Source organism: Elgaria multicarinata, chromosome 9 (assembly GCF_023053635.1).
Source record: "Elgaria multicarinata webbii isolate HBS135686 ecotype San Diego chromosome 9, rElgMul1.1.pri, whole genome shotgun sequence".
NCBI lineage: Eukaryota > Metazoa > Chordata > Lepidosauria > Squamata > Anguidae > Elgaria > Elgaria multicarinata.
Window position 1 is genome coordinate 13,541,359 of NC_086179.1, and position 12,766 is coordinate 13,554,124.

General features: G+C 42.4%; 1 protein-coding gene across 7 annotated transcripts in view; it reads right to left on the minus strand.

Annotated features, from left to right (window-relative positions):
* The window catches only part of SOX5 (SRY-box transcription factor 5), a 606,763-nt gene that overhangs the window by 282,501 nt on the left and 311,496 nt on the right, over positions 1-12,766 (minus strand). The window lies entirely within an intron of this gene.

Sequence of the window (12,766 nt, forward strand, 5' to 3'; positions counted from 1 at the left end):
AAAGTTGCTTCCCCTCCTGCAGCTCCTTTGCAACCAGAATCCAGAACCATTTGTTCTCTTTGAACCTGGAGATTCCATATAGCCAACATGGTGAATAGACCTATCGTCCATGAATATAGCTAATTTGGGAGTTTCCAACATGGTGGCTGTGGGCACCAATATGCCCATGGCAGGGTGGATTTGATTTAAATCACGATTTAAATCACTACTCAGAAAGACTTGATTTAATCGTAGAATCATAGAATAGCAGAGTTGGAAGGGGCCTACAAGGCCATCGAGTCCAACACCCTGCTCAATGCTGGAATCCACCCTAAAGCATACTTGACAGATGGTTGTCCAGCTGCCTCTTGAAAGCCTCTAGTGTGGGAGAGCCCACAACCTCCCTAGGTAACTGATTCCATTGTCGTACTGCTCTAACAGTCAGGAAGTTTTTCCTGATGTCCAGCTGGAATCTGGCTTCCTTTAACTTGAGTCCATTATTCCGTATCCTGCACTCTGGGAGGATTGAGAAGAGATCCTGGCTCTCCTCTGTGTAACAACCTTTTAAGTATTTGAAGAGTGCTATTATGTCTCCCCTCAATCTTCTCTTCTCCAGGCTAAACATGTTACTCCCCCCACTCAAAAGAAGGTGCACTCTTCCTCGCTATATTTTACACAACTCAGAGTTACCAAAGACTCATTCTTGCTGGTATAATCTTAATATTTACAACCAGATGAAGGTTTCATTTTTAAACTAACAACTTTTCAGATTAGTTTTAATCTTAGCTTCTTGTGCAGATCTATTCCACTCCCAACAATCTATTCATTGAATTTTTTTTGAAACTTAGCACTTAAGAGGTAAGGGGTTGATTCTGTGTACATAGATTTGCAAAGGAACAATGGGATTGTGATCTCTGCAGACACAAATTCACAGTTTTGAGGACTGTAAAACCAAGCATCTGTGATAATATCTTCTAGATAGGAAAATTGCCCAATAATCTTACAGAAACCCCTGGAAGAGCATGACATTGTGAATGGATTAACGGAATTCATTTACTAAAAAATTTAAACATTGCATAAATATACAGCCTCATGTTACATAATTAAAAACTAATCCTTATTTCATGATGAATAACCTTTGGACTATAATGTATCTTAAATAGAAAACTATCTTTAGATAGATTTTTTCTCAGAAAACATTTTATTAAAAAAAATCCAATTTAAATAAAAAAATCCAATTTAAATAATACAAAAATCTGATTTTTTAATTTATTTATTTTTAAATAAAATCATTGATTTTTATCCACCCAGGCCCATGGACACCTCTATTGGTGGTCACCAGACTCTGCGCCCCTCATTTAAGTTTTTTTTTAAAAAAATTATTTATTTATTTATTTATATTTATATACCGCCCCATAGCTGAAGCTCTCTGGGTGGTTTACAAAAGTTAAAAACAATGAATATTAAAAACAAATATACAAAAATTTAAAAGCATAAAACCAGCAATATCCATTTAAAACAGCTATTCTGGAGTCAGTTAAAAAACTCAGCATATGCTGTGAAATGCCTGGGAGAAGAGAAAAGTCTTGACTGAAAAGATAACAATGTTGACACCAGGCGAGCCTCATTGGGGAGATCATTCCATAATTGGGGGGCCACCACTGAAAAGGCCCTCTCCCTTGTTGCCATCCTCCAAGCTTCCCTCAGAGTAGGCACTCGGAGGAGGACCTTAGATGTTGAGCACATTGTACGGGTAAGTTCATGTCAGGAGAGGCGTTCCGTCAGGTATTGTGGTCCCAAGCTGTGTAAGGCTTTATAAGTTGAAACCAGCACCTTGAATTGGGCTCTGAAACGTACAGGCAGCCAATGCAAGTGGGCCAGAATTGGTCTTATATGTTCGATCCTTCTGGTTCCAGTTATCAGTCTGGCCACTGCATTTTGCATAAGCTGCAGCTTCCAGTCTTCAAGGGCATCCCCACATAGAGTACATTGCAGTAATCTAATTTGAAGGTTACCAGAGCATGGATGACTGAAGCCAAGTTATCCCTGTCCAGCATTTGATGGGAAGGCTGACATGCTCCAAAGCAAAGGGTTTCCCTCCAGTGCCATCTTTGCTTGGGTTCAAAAGACTGGTTTTGCATTTTAAGACTCTGGCTCCAGCTCAGCCTCGTACGTACTTTCTTAGGCAAGATACTTCTGGGAAAGGAGTGTTTTGTGACTGGCCACACCTACTATGGCAGCCATTTTGTGAATGAGCAAGTGTGGCAGCCATTTTGTGAGTGCATCCACAACATGCTCTATACGTTCCAAATGTGCCCATCGACCCAAATAGCTTGGTGATCCCTAAGTCTATTTACAAGCCATCTAAGCAAATGTTCATCACCACATCTTGCAGCAGTAAACCCAATAAACTAAGCATACATTTCACAGGTAGAAGAAGAGCCCTGCCGGAGCAGACCAAAGGTCCATCCGGTCCAGGATTCCTGATTCCCACAGCCTCAGGGAAACCTAGAAGCAGTACACGGGGATCCATTATTTGTTTATTTCAGGATTTTCAGGGAAGAGAGAGAGAAAGAGAGGGTGGTTGTGGATGAGTTCAATATTTATAACTCTTACATTCTGACCTTGTTTTTTGTGCAGATTTTTTTAATGCATAAGTAAAATACAAATGCTAATACAACCCAGGGGACATTAAACTCGGTTCCAAACAATGTAATTGTATATTCTTGTCAGCATTTAGAAGGGTGCACAATTACAATAGCTTTCAATCCTGCGATTAGGGCTGCATTCAGTTCGAAAATGGAGTGTACTAAAAGATAAGTGCTCCAGTATGTTCCATCTAAATAACAATAGCCACACTTACTATCTGGATCTAAGACAGAGAACTGCTATTCTCCACTTTTGTGCTTATGTGTATTTGCTCTGGCATTTGTTTACCCCCTACTAGGAACTGAAAGAGAGTACATGTTAACTTTTCAAAGGGACCGTCTGGCCTAGAGACCATACCGTTATTAGCAACTGGTTAATTTCCTCTGCAGAAATAAAAATGCATTACAAGGAGCTTTCATTACCTTGACTGGATGAAGCTTTTGCATGCCCCCTCCCACTCTACTCCAGGCCTGCTAAATGCATTCAGGAGTCAGGGACACAATGAGTCAGTGTAAAAAAATATATATATGCAGGCAACCTGTAGCCCCCAAAGTTCATTTCTGTGCCCACCTCTCCTTTGCCATAGCGGATGGAACAAGGCATCACCTAAGCAGATGAGATAGTTGCTTGAATGCATGAAGCTACTGGGTTGGACCAGGGCCAGGCCCTAGAAATTTAAGCCCAAGAATCCACTGGATTGGTGTCTAGGGATGGATGGACTTACTCGACTCCACGCTGGGAGGAGACCCGAGTCACTGCTGCAGCCCGCCCATGTGAGCCAGGCCACACAAGTCCATGGGGAGCTCAGTGACCTGTCTACTCATGCTCTATCAGTTCTTGCAAGGAGAGCATAAAGAGGGGGGGGGGCATTTCCATAAAGGCCTATTTACATAAAATTGGCTTTTATGGAAAAGCCCCCCCCCCTTTGTGCTCTCCTTGCAAGGAAGGAGCATGAGGTGCTGCACAACCGTGTATGGGGAGCCGAAGGAGTGGGACATTTTGGCCAATGTATTTGTTAACATTTCAAATATTAAATGCTTTTGTAAACCGCCCAAAGAGCTTCGGCTACGGGGCGGTATATAAATATAATAAGTAAATAAATGTTGTCACATACTTTATTCTGATACATTTATATCTTGCCTTTCCTCCAAGGAGCCCAAGGTGGCATACATGGTCCTTCTATTCTTCAATTTAGCCTTACAACAACCCTGTGAGGTAGCATCATGGCAGGGGGCAGGTCTAGAATCTGGGTCTCCCCAATCACAGTCCAACTCTGGACATATCACACCATGCCTATATCCTGGGGTCATCTCCAGGTCGTCCCCGTGCATCCACATGATGCATAGGGGATCCCGGGGGCAACCTGGGATGACCAGGGGCTTTCCCCGGGATATCTGGGACCACGGATTTCCTGATATTTCCATGGTCCTGGGACCATCCCAAGGAGCACGGGTGGCGTGGCCACTGCTCCTGGGTTGTGCTTTCTTCTCCGTGAGCAGCGGGGTTCTGGAAATGGGCACGGAGCTGCACAGGGACAGTCCGTGCCCATCAGGGTGGGAGGGGGGAGCAGTTGCAAGATTGTTGTTTTTTTAAAACAAACAAACAAACTTGCATTCACTGAAGTGCAATTGCATTTTGTCTCCATTCCAGGGGGGAAATATGGCGGCCGCGACGTCTCTCTTCCCTTCTGGATGTCGCACAGCCATCAAGTAAGCAGGTAAGTCCGTGATCCTCCCCCCTTCCTCCCTCTACACCCTCAGGTGTAGACATGCCCACTCTAATGACTGCTAGCTTTCATTAGTTCAGTAGTAGACCCCAAGTTGTACGTGATCTACCCTGGCATTCCCAGCTAAGAAGGATCTCTCAGGTAATGCCTCTGCTTTGGTCCACGGAGAACTGCCATCTGTCAGAGTAGACAAACAGGGCTAGATGAGCCAAATAGTCTGACTCAGGCCATAGCTACACCTAAGGTTTATCCCTGGATCGTCCAGGGGTCAAACCTGTTCATCTAGGTGACACACTGGGGAACCAGTTCTCAGGCAGGGGGGAACCCTGGACGATCCCAGGATAAACCTTAGGTCTAGCTGTGGCCTCAGTCTATGGTAGCTTCATATGAACTAGCTACTTGTGTAGGTGGTTTCGAGGATTACTAAAACTATGGGCAGATATGGTGGGTTTTTTGAGGAAGAGGTCCTAAGTGAAATCATTCCATGCTCCCAAGAACTGGAGTTCACCCAGTGCCTATACATATCCCATTGTGATGCTTAAACTTACAGTGTGACAGACTGTAGAGGTATTTTCAGCAACTTAAAATGCAAGCAACAACTATCTGCATATATATTATGGGAGGTCAGCTGTGATTCCAGTCCTGCATGCTGCTGTTTCTATGATCCAATGAAGTATATGCCCTGTTCTTCAATCCCCTTCATGTTGTAGAAGAAGAAGAAGCTCAAGGCTCCTTCAGTAGCCACTTAATGCTTGTTAGATCCGTGTTGTGACCCCCTACAACCCCCAGATTCTACTCAAATTCCAATTCAGTGCTTTGGGAAATGGCCTGGTTCTGCTTGGACTGGTTTGGAGGCCATCTGACTCAGAGGCCATCTGACACACATCGCTAACACACATGGTTAACTTGGACAAAAATTTCACTGTGTTTGGTGATAGAAGAGTTGTGAAAATCAGGCCCCCCTCGTGCATCACCTACACCATATATCATGCTGTCCAATAACTATACAAACCAGGCCACAGTTATTTTTAGGCTGTTGATTCCCCATCTTTGTTAGCAGGATTGCATTGACTCAATGTTCAACCCTCCACGTCTACACGTAGCCACTATATGAGTATCATTGGAAGAACGATAGCACAATTGGCAACCCAGAGTGAATTCAGATGTCCTATCTATGAGATGAAAACCAATTTAGAGGGAAAGTCTTGCCACTATTGTCAGTGCTTGGAAAAAAGATACCACTGATAAGAACCAATCAGTGATTTACATTTCACAAGACTAGACAGTCACATAAGAATCGCTGCCTGAAAACTATGTCTGTCTGTCTCTCTGTGTATTCCACTTCTGATGGAAATACTTTGGTTTGTGACAACTCTCTGACTCAGTAACTAGGGATGTACAGAATTGGTAAAATCCATTCCGTCCCCATTTCAAGAATTGTCAGGGGCCTTTCATTCCATCATCTGCTCATTGACGGAGTCAGATTTCCCCCCCCTTCAAATTCCCGGATGTGCACAAATTCACATTTCCACACTTTCGCAAGTGCGAAAATGTGCAAATCCCCCTCAAATGTACAGTTTCACGCTTTGGACTGTGGAAGAAATGCACATTTTCAGCAAGTGTTTTTGTATTTCATATATATTTTTGATAACTAAATTTGTGCACAATTACGGAAAGTTAAAAAAAACCCACGCAGACTGCAAGCTAGTGGAATCCGTGCAACTCAGGAAAAGCTGGAATCCACAGGTCAGATTCATAGAAATCTGAACAGATTTGATTCCATTGCAAATTTCTCCAACTTCCAGACCAATAACACCCTTAGACTATGTCAATTTATCTCTAAACAATTATTTATTGATTGATTTCCCATCTTTGCCCTAAATCATCCTTTTCCAATCTGGTACCCTCTGGATTTTGTTGGGTCACAAGTCCCAGTGTCCTGCCGCCAGCATGTCCATTGAGAGGTAAGCTTTGTCTAGGGTGACCATATGGAAAAAGGGATTTCAACAGGTGTCATTTTTATGCATGTAGCACCTGGTGAAATTCCTTCTTCATCACAACAGTTAAAGCTGCAAGAGTCCTGTCTACCGTGACCAGACAGGGTTTCTGAAGCTTTAACTGTTGTGACGAAGAGGGAATTTCACCAGGTGCTGCATGCATACAAATGACACCTGCTGAAATTCCCTTTTCTCTACAACTGTTAAAGTTATAGGAGCCCTGTCTAGCTTTTCATAGGATCACCCTAGTTTTGTCCCAACACAACTGGATGATACCAGGTTGGGGAAGGCTACATGAAATAGTGCTCAAGGTGGCTAACAATAGGAACCTATGAAACAAAATATAAAAGTCATTATTAAAACATCAAACAGATCGATTAAAAACACAGATGAGAAATAAACAGCGCCCAGCAGTTAAGATCTATGTCAGCAAACAAGTCCATTTAAAAGTCAAAAGCATATCTCAATAATAATAATAATTTTAAAAAATGTTTTTAAACATACCAAAGATGGAGCTAGCTTGTCTCTCTTTGCAGAAACTAGGAGCAGCCACCAAGAAGACCCTGTGTTGCATTCCTGACAACCATGGCCTAATCTACACCAAGCAGGATATTGCACTATGAAAGCGGTATATAAAAGGCAGGAGCCACACTACTGCTTTATAGTGGTACTGAAGTGCACTGACAACTGTTGGGTCCCATTGACATATACTATATGCCACTTTCACACTGCGATATCCTGCTTGGTGTGGCTCCTGCCTTTTATACCGCTTTCATAGTGCAATATCCTGCTTGGTATATGTTTCAGATAGCAGCGGGACAGAAAGAGACTTAGGCCATAGCTAGACCTAAGGTTTATCCCTGGATCGTCCAGGGGTCAAACCTGTTCATCTAGGTGACACACAGGGGATCCAGTGCTCAGGCAGGGGCGAACCCTGGATAAACCTTAGGTCTAGCTGTGGCCTTACTTAGGCTTTAGCTAGACCTAAGGATTATCCCAGGCAAATGGAGGGGTCATCCCTGCCTGCTCCCTGGATCCCCTGTGTGTCATTTTGATGCACAGGGATGATCCTGGGATATAGGCCTGGTCTAGCCACGGCCTCTCTGGGAGCAACTGCTTATAGTTTGCAGAATTCTAAAGCTGGTAGTGGCAATGTCTATCTTTGCATATGGCTCTCAACACATAGTTGCACTTACTCATTTACCTAGTTGCTATCTGTTTACAAGCCCCTTTCAGAATCACTTAGGCCTCCTTCCTCCCTCCCCCATGATCTCTGTGACAGGAAACTATACCACAATCCCAAGGAACACATTGTAAATAAGAGGACAATAGTGACAAAAGACAGAGATAAAGGAGATAATCTAGTCATGAATTTATGGCATGGACGGCTGAACTAATTAGTCCCTATTGCAGAACTTTTAGCAACGGCTTCCTAATACTAATCCATTTGGGCTTAAGTGGAGAGTAAATGGTCCTGTATTTTCCTGGGTTAGTTGGGGTGCTTTTAACATTAATTTAGAACGAGATACGTAGAATCTCTGTAGAACTAAGGTCATACACAGGGAAAAAAGACAGCACTATAGCAGACTAAAAGCTCAGTTTGAATTAATGCTCCTTCATACAGCTTCTGCAAAAAACAAAAAACAAAACAAAAAAACTTTCTGCTTTTAGTTTTGCAATCCAAAATTGTGTACCAGTATATATATATATATATATATATATATATATATTGGATTCACATGCATTCAGCAGCTCTGTTATTGTGCATATATTTATCAGCATCTGGTTTGCTGCTTCATGGGAATATGATGAAGAACAGGAGTGCTTAACCTTAGGTTTGCAAGCCAAATCTGACTCACCAGGAGTCGTAATCCTGCCCTCTGAAGTTCCCCAGACGGCCATCCACGTTTCCTCTGACCACCAAATATTTCGTGGTCTCCTGGCTTTTGCTCAGCCTGGCTTTTACTAGCCGTGATGGTTGTGTGATCTCCAGTATTAAGGCAGTAAGCCTGGGTGCACCAGTTGCTGGGGAACATGGGTGGGAGGGTGCCATTGCACCATATCCTGCTTTGTTGGTCCCTGGCCAATGTCTGGTTGGCCACTGTGTGAACAGAATGCTGGACTAGATGGACCCTTCGAATTTTGGTCTGAATCCATTTTAAGGAGTTAATCTCTACCCACTGTGGTGCATTGTAATATTGGCTATGGATGTGGGAGATCCAGCTTTAAATATCTACCTCAAAACATGCTGGATATCCTTGGTTAAACCCCTGATCTGCTTTGGGGCCGTCCTTACATTAGTGCCCTCATTGTAAACACATTTACCAGGACACAAGTGGTTAAACTGGCATGGAGTCCAAAGTTTGCTTAGCACCAGGCATAACTTTAATATAAAATCTGCAACACTTTGTATATTGAAAATTACTACAGAAATTATTAATAATCACGTAAGTGGAGGGCACTGTATTTTGCCATAAATAGGCCTGAATCCACCTGTTAGCTATTTACAAAGTTAAGAAATTACTAACAGATGACAGCTTTCTGCATTAGACATGAAGGAAATAAACTGGAAAAGAACTAGAAGGAGACATAACTCTGCGATAGAGTGCATGCTTCACATGCAAAAGGTCCCTGGTTCGAACGTCAGCATCTCCAGATAGGGCTGTAGAAACCCTGGATCAGAAAACCTGAACAGACACTACTTGTCAGTATATTCATGAGCCTTCCCCAGCCTGGTGCCCTCCAGATGTTGTGGACTACAGCTCCCAGAATTCCTGACTATTGGCCATGCTGGCTGGGTCTGATGGGTGTTGAAGTCCAAAACATCTGGTGGGCACCAGGTTGGAAACGGCTGGTATAGTGACTTTGTCCGATCAATGATATGTGTTAGTTTAAGACAGCTTCCTGTGTTCTTAGGCCACAGCTAGACCTAAGGTTTATCCTGGGATCATCCAGGGTTTGCCCCTGCCTGAGCACTGGATCCCCTGTGTGTCACCTAGATGAACAGGTTTGACCCCTGGACGATCCAGGGATAAACCTTAGGTCTAGCTATGGCCTTAGTTAAGTTGTCATTAATAAATCCCATAGCACCATTAACGTGATCCATATTTTACAGATTTAATTAAAAGGATCAATGCCTTGGTTGACAATTCGGTCATACTTAGAGTAGATCCACTGAACTCAGCTGCATAAGTTCATCATAACTAACTTCACTCCTACTGATTTCAATTAGTCTTCTCGAAGTGCGACTAAATCTGGAGCCAACCCTATGTATTTTTGATTTAAATTATTTATATCTAGCCTTTCTGTCCCCAAAACAATGCAAAAGAGAATACAACTAACAATCTGTTTAAAATCAACAATAAACATTAAAACACCATGAAACAAAAAGATATGTATGGCACAGCGAAAAAGCATCATGAGCCAGCAGAATTCAAAACTGTGGTGAAGTGTACCATCCTATTTGCCCAATCCAAATCCTCTATGAAGCAGCCATGTTTTACTATAGGGATGGGCAGAAGATTGATTTGCAGTCAATTGCAAGTGTTTCTGACTTGCAATATTTTAACAGCAGCAACAAAAAACAAGTGTGTGTGTGTGTGTGTGTGTGTGTGTGTGTGTGTGTGTGTGTGTTGGGAGTTCTATTTAGTTCTGGTACTCAGAACAAATTCCTGGTCTCAGAATTTTTTTTACCTAACTCTGGTTGGTGGATCTTAGGATTCTAGCAAAACAACAACATGGGTCCTGCAAGCCTGAAATCTGCATGATGGAAGGCTGATAATAACGGAACCAGGCAGGCCTCCTTTCAGAGGGCATTACTGAAATGCAATGCAGGACCGGCCTTACCATTAGGCAAGTTGAAACAGCTACCTCAGGCGGCAGATACTGGGAGGAGACAACTGTGTGTCTCATGGCCCTGCCCTATGTTCCCTAAGCTAGCTTGCTTCCTTCAGGTTCACTGGAAGATGCTGTTCCATCACCACTGTTGAAGAAACAGGCCTAATCTACACCAAGCAGGATATTGCAGTATTAAAGCAGCATATAAAAGGCAGGAGCCACACGACTGCTTTATAGCAGTATTGAAGTGCACTCGCAACTGTTGGGACCCATTGACATATGACATATACTGCTTTCATACCACTATATACTGCTTGGTGTGGCTCCTGCATTTTATATACCGCTTTCATAGTGCAATATCCCGCTTGGTGTCGATTAGGCCAACATCTAGTCAGCTTTTGTACATAAAAATGGGGGTGGGTGCCATCTTGTTCTTCACCTCAGGCAGCAAAATGTTTTGGGCCAGCCCTGCTGCAATGCAATGACTGAAAAAGCCCTACCTGTGTGTCAACTCACCATACCTCCAATGGGAGGGTATGGTGATAGACTTGGACAAAAGTTTACCTGTGTTGATCTAAGTTTTCGGTACATATATACAGGTGATGATTCCCCATGCCTTACTAACAAATACACTCAACATTAATATTTCCCTACTGGAGGTGACAGACTTGACCTTGGGGGAGCTAGGGGTGGCAACGGCTGACAGAAAGCTCTGGCGTGGGCTGGTCCATGAAGTCACGAAGAGTCGGAAACAACTGAACGAATAAATAACAAACTGAATACTTCAACTTTTTTTTACTTTTTTTCTTTTTTTAAAAAAAATCCAGACCTGAATAGGTCACATAAACACTGCAATTTTCTTCCCCCTCCCTTTTTGCTGTTCCTTAAAAATAAAATAAAAACCCTTGAGTAGTAAGTAAACAGGCCAGAATACCATGGTATTTGCAGTAGAAGACTGCCAGTCATTAAAAGCTAACAAACCTTTGCAAAGCAGGAATGCAGCAATAGAAATCCCTTGTGAACTAACAATAGGGTAGAGAACCTCCAGGCACCAAAGGCAGAGCATTTCACTTCTGAGTCTATTGTCAGCAAAGTCCGTGACAAAGCTTTCCCCTGCAGCTAGACAAAATATTCACCCTGGTGCGCTCCTAAAGGAACAGAGGACTTCTGTGTAACTTGCAGGGTTAAAGCAACAGTAGCTTGGTTTGGAGTGTCAACGGGGCAGGCCGGGGTTTGTCTTGATAGGTGTAACAGAACATCAACAGCTACAACAACTTCTCTATTGGAACGGCCTGAGCAAATTCAAAATTCCTAGGGTGTGTGTGTGTGTGTGTGTTACAAATGAGTCACAACATTCCTTACTCATTCATTACTCCAACATTGCTATCCGTTCGATGCTAGGTGAAGAATGCCCTTTACTCCCGGGCATACTGATGGCATTTATGCCAGCCATCAAAACAGGCCTAGGAGTTTATTCTCTGCTTATGCGTTATTCATATTTTAAAAGTTTTTAAATGTTTTAATATTGTAGCGTGTTTAGTTATGTTTTTAGTTTTTGTGTATTTCTATCTGTTTTAACTGCACATGTTTTAATTTGTAAAGCCACCTTGAGTCCCAGTATTGGGGAAAAGGCAGGAAATGATAATAACGATAACAACAGCTACAAAAACAACAACAACTCTTTTTTCACTGTCTACATTGTTGTAAAATTTGGATATTTAAATTTTTATGCTGTATTTTCTAGTTTAATTAATTGTTGTGAAACGCCCAGAGAGCTTCAGCTATTGGGCAGAATAGAAATGTTGTTGTTGTTGTTCTGAAGCTGGGCAATACATATTAGGGTGACCATATTTTGGAAACCAAAAAGGAGGACAACATGGTGGGCCCCCAAGGAGGCGTGTCCAGCCCCAAGGGGGCGTGCCCACCCGAACATAGCCTTGGTCACATGTCTGATTTTACAGCACACATTTAAGACAAATCTGTTCTACATAACATCTTAATGTTAAAATCACTGAAATAAAAAACAAGTGAGAGATTCAGTGTATCTGAAATTAACTTCACTCACTCCTACTTCACTCACTCACAACCTACTTTTGTAGGTTTTGCTGTACTTTGAAGCTTTTGCTATGCTTTGTGTGATACAGTCTCCCCTTCCCTCAAATATCTTTTCTGACTGTATTTTCACTCATTGCAAGCTGCTGTTGTTGTTAACAGGGTTTGCTACTGGCCGGCTGGATGGCTGGGTTTTTTTAATTTCAATTTTTTAAAAAAGCTTGTGTATAATTGTCACAAGTTTCTCTACTCTAACATTAGGGTGGGTATTGTGGCAGTTTACCTAAAGACTGGAGATCCCCTTAATGCCAAGGGCTGAAACTGCTCAATATGCAACACCCCAAAGAGGAGGTTTGACAACCTGAGTTTGAAGGATATGGCTCCAGCAGTTTTAAAACACAATGATTTTAAAACTTTGAACTTTTAAAAAAATCCTAAAAAAATAATGGATGAACAGATCTGATTCAAACTTGGAATGGCTAAATCTCTCCTTAAGAGCTATCATGGTGCCAACTTTCACCCCTTT